The sequence below is a fragment of the Dipteris shenzhenensis genome, chromosome 25, assembly GCF_047967505.1.
Source record: "Dipteris shenzhenensis isolate YYH24624 ecotype China chromosome 25, Dip_SZ_1.0, whole genome shotgun sequence".
Taxonomy (NCBI): Eukaryota; Viridiplantae; Streptophyta; class Polypodiopsida; order Gleicheniales; family Dipteridaceae; genus Dipteris; species Dipteris shenzhenensis.
The window spans coordinates 13,504,343-13,532,154 of record NC_141620.1 but is presented as its reverse complement, the minus strand read 5'-3'; the positions used below and the strand labels follow the sequence as shown (position 1 = coordinate 13,532,154).

Here is a 27,812-nt window from a genome sequence, read left to right as displayed (position 1 = left end):
GAGATACCCATATACAGAAAAGTCCCTAAACCTCACCAAAAATGGCTACACCCAAGCAAACAATGACCCAATAATGACAGAAAAAAGAAGGAAAGATACACTTACAAATTATGCAATAAATATGGCTTTACCCACCAATTCGAAGTGGGATTGCCCCAATTTTTCTATGTGATCTTTTGTAGCTTCATGATGTAACTATATATATATATATATATATATGTACACACACACGGTTTCACTATGATCTTAATCTACCCGACAATGAAGCAACTCCTTCTGGGTGATAGTTTCTCACTTGGATCTTACCTGACCCATGATGTATTGCAAGTTTAGGGCAACCAGCAGTCTCAATGGATTATACTTTTATAACTCCTTTACTGAGGATGTATTTCGATTTTAAAGCAACCCTCTTTAATGGATTATGATGATATATTTGTACATCTTTTTATATATCCATACCTTGAGATAATTTTGTAACCCAAGAGATGTATGAAAAAAAAGGGGTGTAATAGTTCCCCCCTCCAGCCTATAGGATTATAGCAGAAAAATGCTTTCACCTAAGGGATATAGTTAAGCTCTTTGGTATCTGACCCATGAGAGATACATACATTCACCACTTTTCTTGGTTTCATTAAATACCCCTTAATGCCTTAATACTCTTCCTCTTTAGTTACACTTTTAAGATTTCTTACAGTGATAAAACTGACAAATGTTACTTAAGAATATTAGTACCTACATTTAATAATATTTATTCTTAAGTAATTAATATTTACTAATACGTTAATGTTTTGCTTGTGTTCATTTGCCACTTTAATAATTGTTTTTTTTCTTAGGTAAATCCCATCCAATGTTGTTCTCTAATGGATGGCATTTAATTTAGCTTGACCTTTTTTTCCCTTATTTTCTTTGTTCCATGACCATGCATGACATGGGGTTATGTGGGTGGTCTTGTAATGAGTTGTTACCCCTAAACCCCCCTAACTATAATAAACTAATACAAACTTCCCAACTTAAACCCCACCACCCACGTTGTAGAGCATGCGGCTTCTTTGTGATGGTTTTTTGTCCCCCTCCTTCCATATATACATCCATGTATTTTCTCTTACTCTTGCATTGTATGGTTTTTGCCTTCCTTTGCTCCTACTACCATCTTTTTGCCCTTCCTACACTTCTTACTTAATGTTCTTGATTGTATGTTCCTATGATATCTCCTACGTTGGACCCTCTGTCTTGATAGTCGCTTCCTTCCAACCTAGCTAACGATTATGCTCCTTCCAACCTATCTTGATAGTCTCTCATGGCCTCTCGCAGCTTGACTACCTTCCTCCTCCACCACCATGCTATCTTCCTCTTGTCCTAGGTTCTCAATGTGGATTTCATCCTGACTCACGTCTTGGAGGTACGAGCGCCTTCTAGCTCCTTAGTTCCTATCATCTCTCATAGCACAGCTGCTTCAATCATCTTTTTATTCCCCCCACTGCCATCCCTTTAATTCTTAGCTATACTATTTCTAGGAAGTTAAACTGAGTCGACTGGTTCACAACAACTCCTTCATGGTCTCTCCGTGTGCCTAGGTGCATGCTTTCACTCTTATTTGACTCCCCATCTTTGTATCTTTTACCATGGTCTACTCTCTATGAGCACATCCATGGTCCCCACTCCCTATGGGTGCATGTGCCTTCTCTTCGGCCATGCTTGGTTCCCTTTCATTGCTCTTTGATTTTATTTTTCTTTGAGTGCATTTCTAGCTCTATGTGGTATGTTTTGGACACTCATATATTGGGACCTTGACTGAAAGGCTAGCCTCGAGGGCATGGTTCTTTCGCATAAACTTAATTTGATTTTTATGTCTCACGCTTGTGGAGCAGTTTTCACATCCTCTGGTGTTGCCTCCTTCTTTGCTAAACTACTACTTGTCATAGTGGGATGCTATCGTACTATTTTGAGTGATGGTCCTCCTTAGTTCTTGCTCTCCATATTGAGCTTAATTCCTATTGTCCTACGGAAAAAAATTTTCACTTCTACGTTTTTCATTGATGTTCTCAACTACTTCTACTAACACTATAGCCAGTATGTCATGGTTGCCTCTCTCCCATTTGATCATTAGCTAGTAGCCCTAGTCTCTCAAACTTGTCCTAGTCCAGGTTGTGAGCCTGGTTACCTGCTTGTTTCAGTTCCTCTTGGTTTCTTCTCCCTGTGTGCTTGCAGCTCAAGCTTCTCTAACAATCATAAACCTAGAAGGTACCAAGATATGGATAGCCGAGGAATTCACACGAGATCAATTGAAGCTTCAGGCGATAGAATTAGCCAAGGTTAAGGCTGCTACAAAGGATGGAAAATGGAGAGAGGAGAAAGCTTGCAAGTTTACTCCAGCCCCTACCTATCCCAGAGAGACCATGGGAAAGTGTATCTATGGACTTCATCACCTACCTGCTGGATTCTGAAGGATACACAGGTCTGCTCATTGTAGTTTGCAGGCTAACTAAGTTCGTCCATTTCATACCCTTCAAGGGACCTTGTGATGCAGCAGAGATGGCTAGACTCTTCTTCAAACACGTCATGAGTGAAGAACCACGGATTGCCCAAAGAAACCATCTCAGATCGAGATGGTCGCTTCACTGGAGCATTCTGGCAAACGTTGTTTGCACTTTGTGGCACCATCCTCCAATTCACAAGCGCGTATCACACTCAAGTTGATGGGAACAGACTACTGAGCACATTAATCAATTGGTTGAGGACTACCTCAGGCACTATGTACAGGGAGACACACATTTTTGTCTCTCAATAGAGTGCCAACACACACTATTTTGTGTGTTTATCAAAACACAACACGGTCTACTGATTTTGTGTTTTTCAATGCAACAGTAAGTGCATTGGTATCATGAGTACCATGAAAAGTAGAAGCACCCAATCTTCTCTTAATGGAAGGAGTCATACTTCGCAGCACCTATTTAGAAGACCAAGAGTGTTACCAGACCCTCTAGCCATGGTGGCTCATCCTTCAGCAGCTGCATGTACAACCCCTCCGGCTGCTACATGTGCAACCCCTCTTGCAGCTGTATATGCAACTCCCCTAGCAAGACCTGATCGTACCAAGAAAAGGGTAGAGAGATTGGACTGAAAAGGACATGCATGATGCAATGGAGGCACATGATAACGGATTGTCAATGCAAGCCTGCTCAAAATGGTGGGGCATGAGTTGGTCTGCCTTGGCTGCATGGTTGGAAGGAAGAACAACCAAAAAACGCAAGGGACCAACACTTGTACTATCTGAACAAGAGGAGAAGGCATTAGTACAGTGGTGCTTTGGAATGCAAGAGTCGGGTCGAGGCATTATAGTTCATGATTTGAGCTTGAAGGTAGCTACTATATGCCAGACTCGGCCCACCCCATTCACAAATGGTGTTCTTGGCAAAAGTTGGTGGGATGGTTTCCGAAAAAGAAGCTAAGGTAGAGAGAATCATAGCAAGCAAGAGTGGCCAAAGAAAAGCAGAGAATTGAGGAGTGACAAGCCAAGGCAGCCAGAAAGACATGGGAGATTCAGCAAGCCCAATTTGAGGTGAAATTGAGGGCAGCTTTGTGGGGAGGTGTTCCTCTACGTAGTGACGGTCTTATCTCCCTACATGTGCCTACTGTAGAGCATCGCATGGCTCGTGCCCATCGGTTTGAAGCTTCAAGGGCAAAGAGGGCAAACAATCAAATGAACTTGTATGCAGCCCCTAGTTACCATTGAAAGAGGAAGTTTTCAAATGCTCTTTTTTGAAGGCCAAACACAGAAATTGTGTGGGATGGTCTACTCTTGTGAAATAAGCATTGTAATCAGGCCGATTACTGTTTTGTACTGAGCCCCTTTTGGAAGCTTTGTGCTCTATTGTGAACTATTTTCCCCACATGAGTGGAAAAGCCAACTGAGATTTGGTATTGCAAGAACCCATCTTACTACTGCAAATTGAATCTGGGTGGAAAATATAGGTAGATTTAATTTTGTCTATGAGTATGAGTGCCCTTGTGAAATGCTTCTCAAGAGCAATTCTGATATCTAGGTCAATTGGTAGCCCTTGTTGCTTGCTGAATATAATAACAAAAAGAATAATCTCTAGAAAAACAAAAACAACAAAAATAAGCCACTTTCATGCCTACAAGAGCCAAACTGAAGTGTATAATTTGATGGACAGACAGAATGACAATGGTTTTATAATATAGAAGACACAATCTCATGACAGGGATTTGGTTCCTGCTACACACTATTTGGTATTAATGCCAAAAAAGAATCTCCAGTTGGACTAACTTGAGTATTGCATATGAACCTTCTGTAAATTCCACAATTCTGTAACATCTTGCCAGACATTCTCATCAACCTATTCACACAGCCACTCTTTCTCCAACAAAGGGATCTATCCCACCAATCCTGAATTTGAGAAACAAACGATTTTTCATCATCCTCTAGCATATTAGTGCAGAGGCACAGGAGATCAATTCTACAACCTTGACTTCTACAACAATAGGGTTGTTTCCAAAACCAAGCACAAGAAAGCATGCAGCCCAGAAATGCTCTGAATGTAGTGAAATGGCTCCCCTCTTTCCAACCCCTTGAACCATCGCCTTTGCTACTTGAACTCCACCTCTCTTTCTTGCATACAATTGAATAATTTCATGAAAGTGAATCCAGCCTTTGCCAATGGCCCTCCAAAGCAACATCTCATCATCAAGAAAGACAAAAGAGGCAGTCTAGGCTGCATACAAGTCTACTGTTATCATGATTGTCAGTGTCAATGCAATTGTTTCTGTTGCCAGTAAAGTCTTAAGCAAGCAGCAAGGGCTGCCAAACTCAAATTGGCTGGGATTGGTTGTTGGAATTCCTGCACAACATGAGACTCTCTATATTGTGCTCTAGGTCCAAACTTTAGGAGCAAAAATAGCGTGCAGGTTCACGTAATCCAATGGGTGGTCACAAGACATGCGATGGGCAAATTATGGACATAGAGGAACATCATAGAGAGGAACACATGGTTGACGTCTCACCCCCTGAAATGGCTGACCACACATCTGAGCCTTGAGGATTTTGGGCTTGAAGAGTCCACATCTTTGGAGGCATTACATTGTTGTAGAGGCCCATGTCTACGTATTGAAGCACCCCCACTTTTGCGTGTTGTACTTTGACAATCCTTGTAGATGGACACTTCACGATTGGTGAATCGCTCCCAAAGTTTTGCTGGAAGATGATCTCTACACTGCAAAGGAGTTCCCCACTCCAATTGCACAAAATCCACAGGGAAGTAGAATCTGGGCGCCCTGCAAGTTAGGGGGACACAACACTGGCCCCTTTACCCTAGCAGAGGCTCGCAAGAAATTAGAGAAGGCCCAGTGAAGGATGAAGAAGTAGTACGACTCCAAACACAGGCCCCAGGAGTACAAGGAAGGAGATCTGGTGTATCTAAAGCTCAACCTTGACCACTTCGACTACCCCAGTGAGATAACTCATCGCCTAGCCCGCAGATATGACGGACCCTTCACCATCACAAGAAGGAATGGTCGGTTAGCCTATGAGCTAGCACTACTGGTGCACTACCATGTGCACTTGGTATTTCACATGTCAATGCTCAAAACCTCGGTTAAGGATGAAGACTCCGAGCCGATTCAACGAGCCCGAGGCCTCGCACTAATGGTGGACAGAGGGGAGGTGGAAGAGCTTGAGGCAATCCTCAAACACAGGGATCGACCGAACCACTTTGGTGCCAATCACATTTATCTCTGTAAATGGCTCGACGAGGCGGAGACTTCCAATTCGTGGGGGAGTGAGGCTTTACTGTGGTGCTTCCAACAGCACGTCATCGAGTATAACGATGATCACCCCTTCCCTTGCCCGCGCGGCAGTCGAAGAAAGAGGGGGGATGTGTAACCCTGTGTGACAAGGAGATCCATAGGGGCACCTGGGCCCTTGCATCCCTCACACGATCCGACGACCAGGATTCGAACCCATCGACCAACCAAGACGCGAAGTCTCGATGCCAAGGAGATGACCGAGATCTACCCTAATCAAGCCAGCCAATCGATAGTTGTTGGGATGGGCTAAACAATCAAAGGTGTCAGCCTACCACCAATAGCCAACCGAGCCATGCAGACAGCTCGTCGACGCTGCCGTCCCATGGAAGGCAAGGGGTGGACACATGGTAGTAGAAGGACAGTCGGGTAGATGCAGACAACGTTTACATGGCACTGGGCGCTACATGAGGGCATGCGTGCCCCACGAGGAAGGTACGTGGTGGAGGACCATAGGGGCACAGAATGAGGTGGATACGGGACACTTGGCATAGGCACGAAGACAGGGATAGCACCGGCATCTGTGAGGGCAGTTACCATTGGACAAGGACTACCTCGGACTACAAAGCGGATCCTCTGTCGTCACGATTGACAGATCTCGACCACTAAGGGAAGCGTGGAGGCCATGTGGCAAACAGGATTTGTGAGGACCAGTGAGGCATGCTCTAGGAGCCAATCGGCACACAGCGCATGGCGACGTGCCACGATATCTCCACAAAACCCACAGCAAGTCTGGAGCCAACGCGTGGAGATCATCTGACCGGCCAAAGACCGATCTAACGACTCTTGATGATGCTCTTTCTATAAAAGTGCACTGGCACTTCGAGCCAGATGGAGTGACGAAGGGAATAAAAGATAGTCTGAGCTCGGGAGGAGTTACGAGCTTCATTTCATCGAGGGAGTGACCAGGAGGCGGGTCCGTGAGTGCATGAGCTCATGGCGTCAGAGCGCTGAAGCGAGGCATCGATGTGCCCATCGAGGGAGAGTAGTGTGCGTGTGTGGATCTCCAAGCTTCTATAACTTACAGAATCTATCTGCCTGCATAACGAGCTCCTTCTACCATGGCTTGTGTGTCTGGTTTGGTGTGGGTGTTGTGTAACTATCGACTATGTAAGCAGTGCGTGTGCGAGACGGTGGAGTTCTGTGTGCATGGCGTGACACCTTGACTGTGTGTCTCTATGAACATGTGTTAGGATTAGAGCAACGTGCCTTCTCTTAGTTAGTTTGGTGTGTGTGTCAAGAGTGGTAGGCTTACGAGCCAGGCAAGTTTGCAGACAGAGTCCTAATATTTCCATTGGGTTAGGAAGTCACAGTCTGTCTGTCGTCTGTTGGTTGAGGTTCACTGTGGAAACACAATATAACCAAAGGGAGATCTAACGAGGTCAACCAAGGCCTCGAGCTCCCTTGGTTAGCTCGGACGGGCGATGACTATAGCATCAAGCGTTCGAGCCTCGTTGGCTCTTGACTCGCATTTAGAATCAGAATCTCGGCAAAAGGTATATTCTCCATTGACCCTCCTGTCCTGCCTTGACCTACGATTAACACCTGGTAAGCGGACACCTTTCTACCTATGGTTAGTTTGCACGTGGAGCCCGGAGGACATGTTATAAGGAACTGGTGTGTATAGTAGGGTAATATACCCTCTATAGCCCTGTGGAAGATCTCCTGTGTGTATATTGGGAGGTCTCGAGTTCGAGGGCTAGCTTGCAGGTCAGCGCACGTGCAGCGAAATTTGCGGAGCAGGATTTGCAGGCAGAGTTTGATGGGGAGAACTATTGTCGGGCAGCGTGACCCCTTCTCTTTTTGGCACGTGTCTGTGTGTGAACACAAGGTGCAGGTTAACAAGCCCTAGAATTCAAGAAGAAGGTTGAGGGGTGGGTTAATCTTTTAAAGGTCCCCTCGCCCATTCGACGGTCATGACTTAATCGAGGAATCGATGGTCTCGGTTCATAGCACTATCAACGATGTGGATATACTGTGCATGTGATCCAATGGTGCAGGGCGCGTCTTCATACTTAGTTGTTTTGGTGGTTTCACTTGTAAAGGCTTTGGAGAGCCTGGTTGAGGAAAGACTCTCGGCTTGAGTCGAAGAGCAAAAGATATGCAGAGCCAGTGTTTTGCTAGGGAAGCTCCATTGGCGAGGATCCCAAGGGGACAAGTGAGGTCCAAAGCAAGCCAAAAAAAAAACGAGAAGTGTGCTTTGGCCCCTGTTACACCCCCCCGCCCCCCCTTCCTTTTTCCCCCTCTCTGGGTTTTTTTCTTTCCCCCCCCCTTCTCTCTCTCTCTCTCTCTCTCTCTCTCTCTCTCTCTCTCTCTCTCTTCCCCTCCCACTTTCTCCCTCCCTCTCTCTCTCTCTCTCTCCTCTTCTCTCTCCCCCCCTTTTCTCCTATCTCCTCTTGCCCCCCCCCTTTTCTTCCTCTCTCTCTCTCTCTCTCTCTCTCTCTCTCTCTCTCTTTCTTTCCCCCCTTTTCTTCCTCTCTCCCCCCTGCCCCCCGCTCTCTCTCTCTCTCTCTCTCTCTCTCTCTCTCTCTCTTCCCTCTCCCCCCCTCTCTCTCTCCTCGCCTGTCTTGCCACTCCCTAACTAATGACACTCCTAACCTAAGGGCCTAAAGCCCCTAATGACAAGGGCTTATAAGCCCTTGCCTTGTTTTGCAACAAAACTTACAATGCTCAAAGCTCCTCTGCCCAATTGAAATGTCCAAATTCTGATCCATAAACTTGAGATACAACTCCGTCTGATCTGACCCAACATGCAGGAATAAGAGAATAGTGAGCCCCCTATTTGCTACTACTAAAAGAAAAGAAAACATAGTCTAATTAAAATATGTAATGAAGCAAAACAATGCTCAACCACCGCGCTGGTTTAGGACAATCATAATTTCAATGACCACAGTCAACCTAGTTTAGGACACGTTTTGGATAGTCAACCACTAGGCTAGTTTAGGACACGTTTAGGACATCACAATTTCAACCATTAGGATGGTTTAGGACATTCTCACAATTTCAACCACCGGGCTGGTTTAGCCTGATGGTCTCAACTTCACATATTAGACAATAACAAGTATATTGCTTTTCATTTTTTACTTTCACCATTAGAAAATAACAATATATTGCTTTTCATTTTTGAATTTCACAATTTCAATCACAATTTATGTCTGTAACTGCTTGGTGTTTGTTTGAATCAGCACCGAGTTGGTTTGAAACAATCACATTAAGTCCAAGCCATCCCGGTCTAGAAATAGTGGTATATGACCTGAATAGCAAGAAATTAAATTTAACGAATTTAAGTACTAATAAGAACCACAATGATTTCAACCACCGGGCTGGTCAATAACTAATGTCTGTTCAACCACGCTGGTTCAAGATGATCACATAACTGGTGATTGAGCTGAAGCAGCCACTGTTACATGATGTTCCAACCACCGAGCTGGTTTAGTAAAATAACAATATATTGTGAAATATATTGCTATTAATTTTTGCTCAACCACGCCATCGGGCTGGACAACAACTAATGTCTATGCAACCACACTGGTTCAGGACAATCACATAACTAGCAATTGAGTTGAACTAGCCTATGATTGCATGATGTTCCAACCACCGGGCTGGTTTAGGACAATCACATTTAGTCCAACCCTGGTTTAAGAAATGAGACAAGTAAACTATCTCAAAGCTCAATCACATACAACCACTGAGCTGGTTTAGGCACCACTGACCTATGTTGTATCTAGCATATGTATGACGTGCTCCTCAAACACCTTGTGTCCCGTCCGCTTCGTACAAATGTCCTTTTTATTTGGACAAACTCTTGTATTTTCATGCCAAAACAACATTACTATAGCAATAACTTCCGCACTTAGGCTATCTCTCCTTTTCTTGTGTTTTGTTGAAGCCCACAAACTTCTCAGATCGGGATGATCATGCATTGCTTCTACTCTACGTTCAACCAGTGGAGCCACACTGGTCCTTCTGATTGACATCTTTGACATTGTGCGCCCAAGCTATTTCTCCTTTGTTTCAGGGGACACCAACATAGCTAATGTCACCCTCTTTTTTTTTGGGCAAACTAATGTCGCCCTCTTTGCAACTAGTTGATCTAAGCTGTGCACCCCTTTCACTATATGTAGGCCATTTCTCAAGTTAGAGATCATCATCTCTTGGGCGTGCATCTCCAAGGTGTTGGTAGGGTTGTTACTCTACAAACTTTAGGGTGCATGCATGCCCAAGGTGTTGGTAGGGTTGTTACTCTACAAACTTTAGGGTGCATGCACACCCAAGGTGTTGGTAGGGTTGTTACTCTACAAACTTTAGGGTGCAGGGTAGAGATTGTGAAGACTAGTAATCACCTAATTGTCCTCATGTTGCTACCTCGAATGGTCCCACCAATTGTGACACCACAACTCGTGTTCTTTACTCCAATGGCAATGATCGAATGCATGCATCTGCAACCGCTTCTTGCTGCTACTCTGCAAGGAGTCTTCTTTCTTCTCGTGTCCTCCATTACCGATTCAATATCGTGCCAGCACTTTCCTCGACCTACACTCTGTTCCTTGTGCCTTGACCTAGCATTTTAGCTTTCCTATCTCCTAGCCTCTATCTGCTCTCTTGCAAGCCATGGCAAGCTGCATCATGCATGTTGCCATTGACGCCATGGCCACAATCAGTCCTCCAGAATAGACCCAGAGAACCTAGTTGGTGAGGCAAGCAAAGAATAGAAGACAACTTACCCAAAAGAAGACAATGGCAAACCAAAATCTACGCAAGGTCATGTCAAGGTGCATGCGGGTTGCAGGGCATTTGCAGGGTGGGGACAAGTTGCAGGTACTTAATCTTCCAAGATTTGATGGGCGAGAGGTGTGAAAATTTTAAATTCAAGAGAGTAGCAAAATTTTAGCCGCCGGTTTTCCCCCCTTCGATGATACATGTCAGCAAAATTGGATATCCCAAACAAGTGCAATGTGGCCTAAAATGATTCAAAACACAAATAGGCCAAAGGAAATGCTATCAGGTTTGATGCTTTGTATTATTACGTGCAATGACCTTTCTTATGAGCCATATAGCAAGAAAGTGCATGGAAAAATAAACAATTCAAAATTGTAAATAGTGTTTTATTTATTAAAACATCTTTTCACATGCACAAATTGCACTTTCCCAACTTCTTCCATTTTATGGTGAATCTAGATACCAATACTAACAACTATCAATGTTTTAAGGCCACCATGTAGTAGTCCCACTAGTTTGGATTCGAAATTCTCAATCCGTTCAACAAATCAGAAAAAAGTTATGGAGCATGCCCTCAAATGGGTATGCATCACTTTAGCGCAGCGTTGGAGGCCCGCTAACCCATGCATAATGTTCTCATATAGGTGTGTCTTGGGTTGAGGAGAATCTTATGTAGTGTAATTTTGAATGATTACTTGGTTGCATGTATGTATAGAACAAAATTTTGATGTTTTTGAATAAATTGCTATACCCCATAGTCTTCAGGATGCATGCTTCACATGCAACATACCACTTGTAATGATTTGATGGTCTTGTTCCAAATCCTTATTTCATAAGTTTCTACTCTCATGTTCAAGTTTGGAATGTGTACTACAACTTGAAGACAAATTTTGCCGAATTCCATTGAGCAATGCATAAGTTATGGGTCATGCAAGATACCTATATGTAGAAAAGTCCCTCAACCTCACCAAAAATGGCTACACCCAAGCAAACAATGACCCCATGAGATGGGTAGGATGCCTCACTTGTGGCCCCAAGAGTGTGAGCATAGAACTCAAGAGCATGGTTCTACAACTCAGGAGGGTGGTTCAGGAACCCAAGAGCGTCCTCCTAGAATTGTTCTCCCAAGGCACCATGGTTCCTTTCCAAGGTAGACGAGGCACGGGCCAAGGCAGATATTGCATCATTTTAGACACCCACGGGACACGTGTTTCCTGAGGTGAGCATTTACAAAGGACAATAAGCTTAGTGGCCTCAAGTCCCTTGATTGGCATAAGGCCTTACATGTATTCTACATGTTAGCTTGAAAGAAGAGTAGAACTAAGATTGTGATGCTTTTGTGTAACTTATATGATTGTGACACATTGTTATAACTCCTTTATTACTTGGGTAATTTATCCTCCCAATTACTATGAGAGGATGCTTATTAGAGGATGTTAGAACTGCTATCTACAAGATCAATGACATTGTCAGGTATGCTTACTATCATTCCACTTTCATTATATTTCATACAATTTTAAATTATGGGTATAAAACATTGAATCTTACAAGTGCATGTGGAATAGGTGGATCTCACAAAAAGATATCTCTATATCAAGCATCGAGAGGGCTAAGGTGGATTCCATCGAAAAAGTGTGCTTTCTTGAGAAGCACTTTCCCTCAAGCATTATGACGACTCAAGTGCACTTGCTTGTACATGTAGTTGATGAGGTTGCCATTGTTGGAACCATTCATAGTTATTGGATGCTTTTCCTTGAATGGTTTATGAAAACCTTGAAGGGATTTGTAAGGCAAAGAGCTAGACCCAAAGCAAGCATGGCAGAGGGATGGCTTGTGCAAGAGTCATTAGTATACATCACAGAGTTTGTTGCATCCATGGATCCTGATATGCCACATGCTTGGAACATCAAGGACGATGATCGTGTCATTGCAGAGGTTCCCCAAGGTAAAGGGGTTGAAATAAAGATGAGTGAAGACCAAAGAGAGAAATTCAATAAGTCTTGTGTCCTCAATAGTCCTGAGATACAAAGCTCGATGGAGAGATGAAGAGGCCAAAGCAAAAATAATAAACGAGAGGGTGAGATTTAGAGTCATGCACAGGTAGAGGGTGCCATATCCACTAGACCTTGCTCTTCATCCAAACAGATGTCTCGTGATTGGCTACAAGAAGCTCTTCATGAAGACGAACATGATGGAGACGACGTAACCGATCGAGAGCGGGAGCTTGTAGTCACTACAAAATTCATCCTCCTTGTTTTAATCATGTTCTTTTGTAGTACAAAAACTATAGTCCATTGTGGTAAAATGGACGGCATTTTTGTGTGGAACGCATCGATTCAAGAAGAGTCACATATGATTGTGGGTTCATGACTAACTTTGTACAAGATAGCTGAGCAAGTGCTTCTGATACCAATATTCTCTCCTCATAGTTAGATTATTGTGGGACCATATGTGACATCTATGAAGTTGATTTTAGATGATTTAGTATTTTCATTCTTGATGTCAAATGGTTTAGAACTATCTACGATGGTCCCAATGCTACAGTCAAGAAAGACAGATGTGGTTTCTTTGCCATTGACTCCAACCAGACCCTGGACTAATGAAAGTGATACTTTTATTCTTCCAGAGCATTGTGAATAGGTACACACTAATGAATTGATTAAAAGCTAATATCTTTGTTTTTAAACAAATGTTGGTAGATGTTAATATATAAATTTTTTAATACTTGAGCGTAAATGAATATAATTACTAGCACCTAATTTGTATCTTCAACGTAGGTGGCCTTTTCATCTAGATCTTTTGGATCCAAGATGGTGGTACATGGTCCAAATTGCTCCTGAAGTAAACAAATTTTTGAAGATAGGAATGTGGATATGGAGATGCCAGCAGAAGATCCAAATAATGATGCCGATGGATCTAGGGGAGAGGATGAAGATGACGATATGGGCCACAAAGAAGGTGACAATAATGACATTGTAATGGAGGAAGGTGGAGATCACAACTTTGGGGAAGAAGAGGGAGAAGTAGATGCTGGTGAGCTAGAGGGTCAAGTTTTAGGTAGACATACAATAGGGTATGATAATGTAGGTGATCAATTGTATGTAAGCAAGGATTTGCGAGGGAATTAAAACGGGCATTTTAAATCAGTGAATTAAAAAATTTTAAACATTTTTTGACCGCCCCTAGAGTAGTGTCGGTGGTGGACTCACTTAGGCCAGCTAATATCTACCCACACTAGGATCCAAAATGGATAAATGCATAGCTCTCAGTTGATGGTTTATCATTTGTGCTTTGAAAGGATTATTTTTTTAAGAATGTTTTTTAAAATATATTTGAAGATATTTTCACAAAAATATAAGAAAGAAAGTTTTTTTTCGTAGACATTAGCTTTTAAAATTTAGTGAAATCTCATGTTTTTTTGTATGTTACTAGCTATATAGTCTATAGGTTACAAAAAACTAGTAAAAAATATATATGAGATTGAATGTAGGTATTCATATGCCAGTGGAGAGTCCACATATGCCGACTTATGACTAATCGCATATGGATACAAACTACCTTTGAACCATGTGCCAGTGGTGGGTGGTCCACATATGCCGATCATCGGTAATACTCGCACATGGATGTGAAATTGGAAATGATATATTATAGTTTATATGTACTTATTAGGTAATAGGAAGATGAAAATACTTGGCTTTCACCGGTTGTGGCTCGCATTTGCCAGCTATTACTGATAACAACCCATTGAAAGTCTAGCCGGTTGTGTAGCTCACAATTGCGAGCTTGTATCAGCCCACAAATTACATGCTAGAGATCATTATAGACTATTCTAGTTTGCTTGTAAGAAGAAATTTGTGGCATTCTCTATAATGTGCATTTATGTGCAGCGATTAATACTATCTTATCTTAGAACAATTAGTTAATCTTATATAGGTATGAAGTGTATGTCTAAACTTATGTTAGATATGTTTAACCTAGGTAGCATCCTTCACTTCATAGATTCAAAACAAAGGGTCTTGATAAGTACACATGGTGGTATTGGTGGCTACTGCAGCAGTATGTGTCAAATACTGACATTCGCATACAGAGCATGATGATGCGAATGATCATAGTGCAGATAGTTGCTTACCCAAGAAAGAGACACTCATAGGAAAAGGAAACTTGTCATCCCACACCTATTTCTATAGGTAAATTACCACATCTACAACCATCCATTTATGTCAGGAGGAGGCATAAAGACCTCTTCTTGCAAATCACCATGCAAGAAGGCATTCTTTACATCCATTTGATGTAAAGACCATCCCTTTGATGCAGCCATAGCAATTTGCATACCCCTTGACAACTAATCTTGCCTTGTATCTATTCACAGAACCATCTGCATTGTGCTTGATCTTATAAACCCACTTACATCCAATTGCATTCTTGTCTTTAGGCAAAGGCACCAATTCCCATGTAGCATTTGCTTCCAAGGCATCCATTTCTTCATCCATGGCTTTCTCCCATTTTTCATTTCCCATGGCTTGCTCAAAAGAAGTGGGTTCCGGTTCCTGTATCACTTTGACCATATAGGCATAGTGAATGGCTGTAAATCCATCATATTTCAGCCTATCCACAAGATACCTAACCCTGGTAGACCTGCGCAAAATAGGCTCACTTCCAGGTGCTCTCAAAACATCCCTGGTCTTCCTTACTCCAGTTGTAACAACAGAAGGAATACCCAACTCATCATCAATGCTCTGTTCTGAGCCATTGGATTCACCATCCACATAAGAGTGACCTGCATTCACATCAAACATGGGCTGATCTACCTTCTCTTTTCCTTTTCGTGATACCTGCGTACCACTATCTGCATTGCTTTGAGGAGATTCTCCTGATCTCAATCTGCCTGTCCATGGCAAAGTATGTGAACCATTGCTAGAGGACAGTGCAGGTCCACTGATATTTTGTGATTGCTGCTGTGAATTCTGTGCAGCATTACCATTTTGTGCATCTACATCAATCATCACATTTACTGGTTTATACCAGCTGCTCATCTCATAAAAAACATATCTGCTCACTGTAAACTTATGAGTAGAAGGGTTATAGCATCTATACCCTTTCTGCTGTAGAGAATAACCAATAAAGACGCACTTCTCAGCTTTTGGATCCAACTTGGACCTCAACTCATCTGGCACATGGACATAGGCAATGCAACCAAAAATTTTCAAATGAGAAATGTCTGGTTTTCTACCAGTATACATCTTCTCTGGCATCATGCCATGTATTGCTGCAGTGGGAGTCCTATTCATTATGTAAACTACTGTAGCAACTGCTTCAGCCCAATAATAATCTGGTAGATCTTTCTCATTTAGCATGGCCCTAGATACCTCTCCAATATGCCTGTTTTTCCTTTTTGCAATTCCATTTTACTGTGGGGTATGACTGCATGAATATTGCTGCTTTATGCCATGCTCCTAGAGGAACCTTGCAAACTCATTTGAGAGGTACTCTCCCCCTCCATCTGACCTTAGGTATTTTATTTGTAGGCCTGTTTCTTTTCAACCATAGCTTTAAAAGCTTTGAAGTGCCCAAACACTTCACTTTTCTTTTTCATAAAATACACCCAAAGTTTTCTGCTGAAGTCATTAATAAATGTGACAAAATAGTGACAGCCTCCAATAGATGCAGCTTTAGTAGTCCACACATCAGAGTGGATTAATTCCAATGGCTTTTTACTCTCTTGAACATGCCTAGGAAATGGTTTCCTTGCCTATTTTCCATATTGACAGGCTTAACAAACCTTATGCATTTCTGCAACCTTGAATTTAGGCAATCCTGCAACAATATTTTGGGCTTGCATTGATTTAAGTCCTTGTATATTAACATGACCAATGCATTAATGCCAGATATCAATATCTACAACTACACCAGTCCCTTTCCCGTAGCATATACTATGCTCTCGCCACACTACGAAGGGCGTCTCAATCTGAGACAGTGCACTCTTGCACTTCTGGCTGTGCTACCTATAGAGATTTGCTCCCAAACTCGAAATAGGAAAGCAACACTGGTCCTCTTACCAGGACACCACGAACTTGGTTTGCTTTCTTGAGCTCCTTACCACGAACAAGGCTCTGATACCATGTGAAGATAGTGGGAGAGAGGGAAGGAGTCTCACTTGCGGCTTTCTCACATGCACAATGGGGGAATACACACAAAGGTGGAGGCTGAAAACAGTTTTCCTCTTCTTAGTTGTGTAAGCCAAAAGAACTCTAGTACAAAGAAATAGAGAACCCTATATGTGGGTCTCAAACCAAACTCAACTAACTAAGGTGGCATACTAACTGAGCCACAAACTAGAGTAGATAAGGATAGCTGTCATCTAGCTATTATTCGTGGGCGGTGTACCAACCACGTCTGCAGCTAACAAGTCGGTGACATAAATGCACAACGGTCACCCTGGCATATCGCGAGTGGAGCTCGATATATCAACACTCATCTCCCTCGTAAGTCATGGAGATTAAGGGTTGAGGAACTAAGGGTTTAGGGAGAGCATAGGAGTGGGAGAGGAAGAAGATGTAAGAGCATGGGGGGAAAGGAGAGAGAGAAGAGGGAGGAGGAGGAGGAGGGAGGAGGGAGGAGGAGAGGGGAGGAGGAGGAGGAGGAGGAGGAGGAGGAGGAGGGGGGAGGAGGAGAGGGAGAGGATGGTTCCAAGGTTGGAGGAGAGGGGAGGAGGAGTTGTAGAGTTAGGACATGCTTTTGGACGTGGAGTGCAAAGGAGTATGGACAGTTGAGACAATTGCTTGGAATACCAAAGTAGAACTCAACACAATGCCCCAAAGAGTGTGGACTTCATTCCATTATGGGTATTTATACAAGATCAAGAGCTTCTCTCTCTGCATGTAGGAATTGTAAGAAATTCTCTCTCAACATGAAGAACTTGCATATAGAAGCTGCATGTAGGAGTTGCATGTAGAACTCGCATGTTGCATGTTGCATGTAGGAGCTACATGTAGAAGTCGCATGAAGAACATGCATGTAGGAATCACATGTAGGACTTGCATGTAGGAGTTGCAAGTAGAAGTTGCAAGTAGAACATGCATGTAGGAATCGCATGTAGGAGTTGCATGTAGGAGTTGCATGTAGAACTGGCATGTAGGAATCGCAAGTAGAACTTGCAAGTTGAGGATTCCTTAGAGAGATTATTCCTAGCCTTATGCAAGTACAAGAGGAGCATTGCTGCTACTCTACACACACAATTTGTGCTACCTAAGTCCCTTTGTTGGCATAGAGACAACATACTCTTGGATCCATTTTATTACCCGTCCTCGGGTTATGGCTTATTGTGAGCACTTTGCACCATACAAATTTTGCTCAATTTCCAGGTAGCGTGTATCCACTATTTGTTCGAACAGAGATACATGGCATGCTTCTAAGAAGATGACTCTTTGATAGAGTCAGCTTGTAATCTAAGCATCAACCCATTCATTGGGATTGAAATTGAGTGGAGGCAAATGGCTATCAAGGTGATATGGGACCTCCAGAATGTATTCCAATGTTTTGTAAAAGATAGCACTTAGGCAAAGGAAGCGATCAATGTTGCCATGCATTGCTTGCTCATGCTGCTGAACTGCTCGTATTCTACACTAGAGTATGGTTCGATCATTGGCCAATTAATGGTGCGATCTTCATTCAGAGTGTGCATGTTGTCTTCCCATCTTTGACATCATGAAACTACATAGAACTTGGGATGGGTTCTGCGACATGGAGGTGCATGTAGGTACCCTTTTAAGAATATTACATCAAAGAGCTTGGGACGCCGGTGCCAATCAGGTTGTGGATCCAACTTGCTTATCCAATCTTCACTAATTTGACGCTCATGAATTTTGGTAGGGAAGTTGTCCAATGTCCATCCACCTCGAGTTCTCATATCCTGGTCCATCCACCTCGAGTTCTCACATCAGGATATTTGCTCCAAAATCCCTTCTGGATGCACACACCAAACTAAGTGAAGGCACACTGGTTTAATCCTAACACACATTCACAGAGACACACAGTCAAGGCATCGCGCCATGCACACAAAACTCCACCGTCCCACACACACATTGCTTACATAGTCGACAGTTAAACAACACCCACACCGAATCAGACACACAAGCCATGGTAGAAGGAGTTTTTGTTATGTAGGCAAATAGATTCTACAAGTTACAGAACCCTGGAGGTCCACACACGCACACTACTCTCCCTTGACATGCACATCAATGCCTCCTCACTTTAGCACTCTGATGCCATTAGCTCACATGCTCACGGACCCGCCTCCTGGTCTTTCCCTCGATGGAACGAAGCTCATTGCTACTCCCGAGCTTAGCTGTTTTGGTATTCCCTTTGTCACTCCTTCAACCTCTGGCTTGAAGTGCTAGTGTGCTTTTATAGGAAGAGGATGGTCAAGAGCAGTTGGATTGGTCTTTGGCTAGTCGGATGATCTCCACGCATCGACTTCAGACTTGCTGTGGGTTTTGTGGAGATATAGTGGCACATTGCCACGTGCCGTGTAGCGATAGGCTCGTGGAGCATGCCTCACCAGTCCTCACAGCTCTTGTTTGCCACGTGGCCTGCACGCCTCCCTTAGTGGTCTAGATTTGTCAATCGTGGCGACAAAGGATCACTTCGTAGTCCAAGGTAGTTCTCGTCCAATGGTAACTGCCCTCATGGATGCCGGTGATGTCCCTATCTCTGTGCTCATGCCAAGTGTCCCGTATCCACCTCGTTCTATGGCCCTATGGTCCTCCACCATGTACCTTCCTCATGGGGTGCATGTGCCCTCATGTAGTGCCTAGTGCCACGTAAATGCTATCTACTCCCTCTGGCTAGCTTAGCCTTTGCCCGACTATCCTGCTCCTACCATGTGTCCAACCGGTGCCTTGCATGGGGGTGACAGTGTCGATGGGCTATTTGCATGGCTCGGCCATGTGCCCGATTGGTCATCATGCACACTATCATCGTGGCTGTTGGTGGTAGGCCAAAACCTTTGATTGGTTAGCCCATCCCAGATGTCAATTGACTGGCTCGATTAGGGCAGATCCTGGTCATCTCCTTCGCACCAAAACCTCGCGTCTTGTTGGGTCGATAGATTTGAATCCTGGTCATCGGATCGTGTGAGGCCCCTATGAATCTCCTTGTCACAGGAGGTTCCTGTTACAAACCCCCCTCTTTCTACGACTACCGCGCGGGCGAGGGAAGGGGTGGTCATCGTTATACTTAGTGATGCACTATTGGAAGTGCCACAATAAAGCCTCACACCTCCATGAATTGGAAGTCTTCGGCTGGTCGGTTCAGTTGATCCCTGTGAGGATTGCCTTAAGCTCTTCTGCCTCCCCTCTGTCCATGGTTAGTGCGGGGCCTTAGGCTCATTGAATCCGCTCGAGGTCTTCATCCTTAAGCGAGGTTTTGAGCATTGACATGTGAAATACCGGGTGCACATGGTAGTGTGCCGGTAGTGCCAGCTCATAGGCTAACTGGCCAATCCTTCTTGTGATGGTGAAGGATCCGTCATATCTGCGGGCTAGGCGGTGAGTTATCTCACTGGGGTAGTTGAAGTGGTCAGGATCAAGCTTTAGATACACCAGATCTCCTTCCTTGAACTTCTGGGGCCTGTGTTTGGTGTCATAGTACTTCTTCATCCTTCGTTAGGCCTTCTCTAATTTCTTGTGAGCCTCTCCTAGCTGCCAAGCATTATGTGCAAACTCTGCAACATCTACGAAGGCTACCTAGTCGGCTTGGTCTCTTCATACATAGTGCCTGAGGTAGTCCTCAACTAATTGATTAACGTGCTCAGTCTGTCCATCAGCTTGAGCGTGATACACGCTTTTGAATCAGAGGGTGGTGCCACAAAGTTCAAACAATGTTTGCCAGAATGCTCTAGTGAAGCGGCCATCTCGATCTGAGATGATTTCTTTGGGCACTCCGTGGTTCTTCACGACATGTTTGAAGAAGATTCTAGCCGTCTCTGCTACATCACAAGGTGCCTTGAAGGGTATGAAATAGGCAAACTTAGTTAGCCTCTGGTCGCTCCCTCGACGGAACGAAGCTTGCAGCTCCTCCTAAGCTTGGCTGTCTGGTATTCCCTTCATCACTCCATCAACGTCTGGCTTGAAGTGCCAGTGCACTTTTATAGGAAGAAGACGGTCAAGAGTCGTTGGATCGATCTTTGGCCGGTTGTATGATCTCCACACGTCGGCTTCGGACATGCTGTGGGTTTTGTGGAGATATCGTGGCATGTCGCCATGCGCCATGCATTGGCTCCTGGAGCATGTCTCACTGGTCCTCACAGCTCCTGTTTGCCATGTGGCCTCCACGCCTCCCTTAGTGGTCCAGATCTATCAATCATGGTGACAGAGGATTTGCTTCATAGTCCAAGGTAGTTCTCATCCAATGGCAACTGACCTCGTGGATCTTGGTGTTGTCCTTGTCCCCATGCTTGCGTCAAGTGTCCCATATCCACCTTGATCTGTGGTCCTATGGTCCTCTACCACGTACCTCCCTCATGGGGCACACGTGCCATCATGCAGTGCCTAGTGCCACGTAAACATTGTATGGTCCCTCTAGCCAGCTCAACCTCTACCCGACTGTCCTACTACTACCATGTGTCCACCCGATGCCTTGCATGGGGCCGTGGTGTCGATGGGCTATCTGCGTGGCCTGTCCACATGTCCAATGGGTCATCATGCACACTGTCATCATGGCTGTTGGTGGTAGGCCGGAACCTTTGATTGGTCAGCCCATCCAAGCTATCGATTGCCTCGCTCGATTAGGGCAGATCTCGGTCATCTCCTTTGCACCAAAACCTTGCATCTTGGTTGTGGTCGATGGGTTCGAATCCTGGTCATCAGATCGTGTAAGGGATCGAAGGGCCTAGGTGCCCCTATGGATCTCCTTGTCACAGGAGGTTCCTTCTATAGGGGGTGGGGGAGTGGGGGTGGGTGGGGTGGGGCAGGGGGGGGAGGGGGTAGAGGTGGGTGGAGAGGGAGGGGGTGGAGGAAACTTAACGGACATAAAACTTTGACGGAAATCCAAAGGGAGGAAGAGATGGTCACCTGAATGCCCTCCAAGCCTTTCTCGATGTAACGGATTTGTTGAGGTCGAATGGACAGTGGGTGGATGGCTAGGTTATCGCTGCAAGAAGTGCTCGAAATAACTCACCATGTGAGGATGGGAGTAGGGTGGTGGCCGATGAAGAGGGAGGAGTGTCTTGCATAGGGCTCGGAATGGGAAAGAGGATGGAGGCTAGATGTGAAAGAAGAAGAATGAGGGGGTGGAGTGGGTTTTTATAGGAAATGGGTGTAGGTTTAGGGTCAAACCCTAAACTCTTCCCAAGTCATAACTTTCATGGTTAGCTCAGATCGCTCTTCTGTAAAAATTTAAAATGATCAAAATTGCAAGCTCTACACATTCATGTTCACTACCTAGCTTGATTTGTTTATCAAGTGGATTTTTTTTAAGAAATTAAAAAAAATTCTTAAGGAAGTAACCCACGGTGGATGCTTGGGGTTCATATGTTTGGCTAGAGTTGAGAAAAATTTTACTCTCCTTACCCTTAAGTGTTATGTTCGTGAAAGTTTGTAGTAGTTTATTTTTTATGCATACCTGCATAAGTTTACTCATTACTTGAGATACTAGTCTCCCCAATAGCAGCGCCAAATGTTGGCTCTTTCCCACGGCTTCCACAGGACGAGCAGGGTATTCTCAGTATGCAGAGTTTCGAGGCTTTTTGTCACCTATGAATATATCGGGATTGTCGTTTGTAGTATATGTGTAGCTTAGGATCTCGAGTCGTATTCTGGTGAGAGACATAGACTTAAGTGTGGTAAGCAAACCTAGTGCATGCATGTGTGAAAGAAACGTGCATCATCATGGTTGAAGTAATGAATGCTTTCGCCTTCATTGGGGGTTGAAGTGTTTAGGAGGAGTTTAAGGGTTAGAGAGAGGTTAAGGTTTGGAAGGAGGTTCCAAGGTTTAGAGAGAGGTTCCAAAGTTTAGAAGAGGTTCCATAGTTTAGAAGAGGTTCAAGGGTTAGAAGGAGGATCCAAGGTTCAGGGTAGAGTACATGGTGGAGTACTCATCTCCCTCGTAAGTCATGGAGATTAAGGGTTGAGGAACTAAGGGTTTAGGGGGAGCATAGGAGTGGGAGAGGAAGAAGATGTAAGAGCATGGGGGAAAGGAGAGAGAGAGGAGGGAGGAGAAGGAGGAAGAAGGAGGAGGAGGAGGAGGAGGAGGAGGGAGGAGGAGAGGGGAGGAGGAGAGGGACAAGATGGATTGCAAGATTGGAGGAGAGGGGAGGAGAAGTTGCAAGGCTAGGACATGCTTTTGGACTTGGAGTGCAAAGGAGCATGGATACTTGAGACAATTGCTTAGAATACCAAAGTAGAACTCAACACAATGCCCCAAAGAGTGTGGGCTTAATTCCAATATGGGTATTTATACAAGTTAGAGTGCTTCTCTCTTTGCATGTAGGAATTGTAAGAAATTCTCTCTCTACATGTAGAACTTGCATATAGAAGTTGCATGTAGGAGTTGAATGTAGAACTTGCATGTTGCATGTTGCATGTAGGAGCTGCATGTAGAACTCGCATGTAGAGCATGCATGTAGGAATCGCATGTAGGACATGCATGTAGGAGTTGTAAGTAGAGGTTGCAAGTAGAACATGCATGTAGGAATCGCATGTAGGAGTTGTATGTAGAACTCGCATGTAGGAATTGTTGAGAGTTCATGCTCAACATCATGTGATCATGTGTGCATAGCACCATCACGTGATCATATGTGCATAGCACTAACCTTATAGAGTGCTATAAAGGAAAGGGTTAGCTCCCCTAACCCTAACCCTAAAAGGGTTTGTATATATTCTATTTTTTCAACTAATTCTAGTGTACAGTTAGTCATTTGTGGTGTGCTCTCTAGCTGTGCCCTCTCTCCTCATCTCCACTCTTCTCCTCTCCCCTCTTCATATTTTGTCATGGTATCAGAGCTCCATTGTCTTCCGTTGAGACATTGAGTTTCTTGAGAGTGTGAGAGAGATTGTGAGATTGAGAGTTCTCTTGAGTGATTGTGAGATCCTTCCCTTCACTTCCGTTGAGAGAAATTCCGTCCATTTGGTGAGATATTTCCGTCCATTGCAGTTCTTCTTGTGAGAGGTATTTGTCTTGAGAGCTTTGTGAGAGTTTTTTGAGACAGCAGACAGGGAGAGATTTCATTGAGAGAGAGAGAGAAGATTTCATTGTGGGTGCTGTGAGCATCTCTTCATATCTAGAAAGTATTTGCTGGAGTCCATCGTTCAAATTCAGTGCTTCAAACACCGTGGACAGGAGCTCCATAGCATTTCTTGCAACGTCAAATACCTCCTTTGACTGTTCCTGTGTTACCTCATTGTCATTCTGCCAACTTGCTGCGTTTTCAAGACTGAAATCTGCCTCCCTGTTTACTAGTTGCGAAGATTGAGACTTTGGACGAGTAAATATCGGTGCCAAACTCTCTACATCCCGACCAGGAAAGCGTATCCTTCTTGATTTCAGGCTCTTGTAGGTCTCTTCGAAAACAGGAAGATAGCGCAGCTCTTCAGTGGATTCTCCCCATGACTCGATCAACTTCATTGCTTTCTCACGAACCACGGTCGGTGTTTGCGGATCGTCTACGGCATTGACCATCTACGAACAGCTATGCCCAATCCAACGAGCGGCTGCACGTAAAGCTTCAAGCTTCGTCGTCAACGGCTCACGGCTTCCACCAACGCATACGCAGCTCCTCTATCGACCAACGAGCCTTCCCCTGCTGCTCCAAGCATCGTTGCCGCGGCTCTTGGCGCCGCTCAGCCTGCCCTTGCTCTCGTGGATGACAGGCTGTCGTAGCTTCGAGGGGCTACACTGCTTGCATAGTTGCGCTGCCAAGTCGATGGCGCAATTGTAGATGACGGCTTTGTCAAGGTAGCCATCTTGGATTCGATGGCGTGCTGAAAGCTCTGCAGAGGTTGTTGTGGGAGGCAAGGTTGAAGGAAGGCTCGTTCCACGCCCGCCTCCTACAACGGCTCGCCCACACACACAGCAACGCGCGCCTCCAAACGACCAGCTTCACCTGCAACTAAGCCAACGAGCTTCACGGCATTTCAAACGACTGCTTCGACGCCTCCAAACGGCAGCGACGGAAATCCGCAGGGAGACGGAATCTCGAAGATTCCGTCAGAATCTTTCAAAGATTCTGGCTTCCCAGAAAGAGACACGTGGCCTTATCACCAATCTTATCCACCCAGGGTCACCACACACACAGGTGTGGTCAAGGATTAGCCACGTGGCACCCTTATCCACAGTGCCACATCATCACTGCCACGTCAGTAGCCACATCATCATTGCCACATCAGCAGCCACGTCAGTTGCCACATCATTTGCCACGTCAGCACTGCCATGTCATCAGTGCCACGTCACCTATGCCACATCATCAGTGACACGTCATCAGCCACATCACCTGCCACGTCATCAGTGACACATCATCAGGCCACGTCATTTGCCACGTCATCTGTGCCACATCATCTGCCACATCACTTGTGCCACGTCATCATTGCCACGTCATTAGTGCCACGTCATCAGTGACACCTCAGCACTGCCACCTCAGCACAGAGCTTCACTGGCACACCTCTTGCTAAGCACAGTGCCACATCATCACTGCATGTGACTCACAGTGACACATCATCATTGAGCACCATTTGCACTCCTTTTGCCCCTCCACCTAGATCAAGTCATATCTCTTGATCCAGGAGGAATTTGAGGGTGCTCCAAAAAGGAAAGTCGCTCGATTTTTTGTGCTCTATGCACTCGTTACATCATGTGCACATTTCGGCGCAAGCTACACTCACATTTAAGCCTCGCCGACAAAACCACTTCCTTCACGCACATTTGCCTCTACATCGACGCATCTGACCCAGCACTTAAAAGGAACAAAAGAAAAGGAATTATTTGCTGCTCTTTCATCGATCGACGGTTGGTTTAGATCTAGATCAGAGTAGACTAGATCGCCATAGAGGGGACGCTTTGAATTCCCCAAGTTGCCAATCTAAGCCATGCCCGAAATTCCCGACTAGTACCTACTCGGAGTCAGTCCATACGCTCACATCCAATTTCACATCATTACATTACCTGAAACCTTACGTTCATCAGTTCAGTGAGCAGACTTCAGAGTTCAGAGGCATTGCAGATTGATTCAGTGGGCAGATAGCACTTGATTTCACACACACATGCCACCATTGTAAAGCCTATTTGGCTATCTCACGGCATCGTGCACAACATTTTTCAGCCTTGTAAAGCCTCTTGGCTATTCCCGGCATCATTGCCACAAGCCTTGTAACACAGGTCAGATCTTATTTACTGCAGTTCTATCTTCACTGACGGTACAGAGATTTCACTTGGCATCTTCAGTGTATTTGCAGTTGATTCATACAGAGTTTTCCAGGATAATTTTTTGAGTACATTGTTTGCACCATGTCGACTATCAACCTCAATCTGAAGGCATCTGCTAAGTTAGACAACTCCAATTACGGTACATGGAAATACCGAATGGAGACCATTCTTGTGCTTCAGGACAAATGGGAGTATGTTGATGGATCCATACCTAGACCATTGGCCGATCCAGCCACCAGTAGCTCTACTCCATCTGTTGTCACAGCATCAGCAACGGGATCTACATCTACACAAACAGTTTCCGCATCAGTAGCAGATCCTGCCATTGCCCAAGCTCAAGCAGAATGGGATAAGAAAGACAAGTATGCCTATCACCTGATCAAGCAGAATGTGCAAGATGTCATGCTAGGACAGCTCAACACAGTCAAGACATCAAAAGAAGCATGGGATATGTTCGCAGCTCTCTACGAGTCCAAGAACACATCCAGGATTCTCACCCTGAGAAACCAGATCAACCAGAGTTTCCACAATAGCAATGAAACTGGTCATGCTTATGTACTCCGCATCAAAGACTACAACAATCAACTTGCAGCAGCAGGAGAGACTATGAATCCCGCAGAAATGGTTCAAGTAATCCTGAATGGACTAGGAGAAGGATATGAGAATCTAGTCCAGAGTATTGCCATCCAACGGCAAATTCCAACACTAGAAGAACTTCAGTCAGTTCTACTTGGTGAAGAACTCAGGACTCAAGCCATTCAAGCACGTAAAGGTCATTCTAATGATCAGGCATTCACCGCTTCAGACAGAAGCAGAGGCAAAGGCAGAAACAGAGGTAGATCATATCAGAAAAGTGGTCAAAATCAAAGTCAGAATCAGCATCAGCATCAGCAGCATCCTCAGCAACATCAAAATCAGCAAAGAGGAAATCATTCCAACAGGGGAAGATTCCAAGGACGAGGGAATGCATCCACCAATGTGTCAAACATTCAATGCAACTATTGTCACAAGTTTGGACACTATGAAAGAGATTGCCGCAAGAAGCAGTATGACCAAAGCGGTCAATCCACGAGGGAATTCCCGAGGAAGAGGAAATCATCGTGGTGGACATTCTAGTCACAGTGATTTTGCAAATGAACATGGAAATATGTTTCTTGCAAGTGAGGAATTGCATCAGACTGATACAATGCACCTAGACACTGATTTCAATCCCAAAGAAGATTTCAGCTATCAAGTCGACCAAGTGGAACAGGATCCTTGGTACATCGACAGTGGTGCATCATCTCATATGACAAATCATCAGGAATGGTTCACAGAAATGAAGCCATTAGAAGGTCAAAAGAATGTCATCTACACAGCAGACAATACACCGAATCCGGTTCAAGGGACAGGTGTTATCCCTATGAACAATTTCACTGGTACAAAAGGATTAGTCAAAGATGTGCTCTATGTTCCGAAGCTCAGCAAGAACCTTTTGTCAGTAGGTCAAATGACAGAACACAACTACAAAGTCATCTTCGACGGTGATGAATGCACTATCAGAGACAAATCCAAAAGAGGTCAGCCAGTAGCAAAAGGTGTCAAGGAAGGACGCTTATACAGGATGCTAGCTACGGTACCAGATCAGCATGCCATGTCAGCTCAAATGCAACAGATGCCACTCTCTGCAAAATGGCACAAGAGATATGGTCATGTCAACTTCAAGTACTTGTTAGATCTCAGGAATCAAAATATGGCAATTGGGATTCCAAAGCTACAGTTTCTTGGAAAGGTTTGTGAAGCATGCTGCTTCGGCAAACAAAAGCGAACCAACTTTGTCAGAAGTACCTCTCGTGCACGAGGTATTCTTGATTTAATTC

General features: G+C 44.5%; 1 pseudogene; it reads right to left on the bottom strand.

The window, feature by feature from the left end:
* The window catches only part of LOC147885473 (TOM1-like protein 1 pseudogene), a 46,802-nt pseudogene extending 22,589 nt beyond the window's left edge, over positions 1-24,213 (bottom strand).
* Between the last annotated feature and the right edge of the window lie 3,599 nt (positions 24,214-27,812).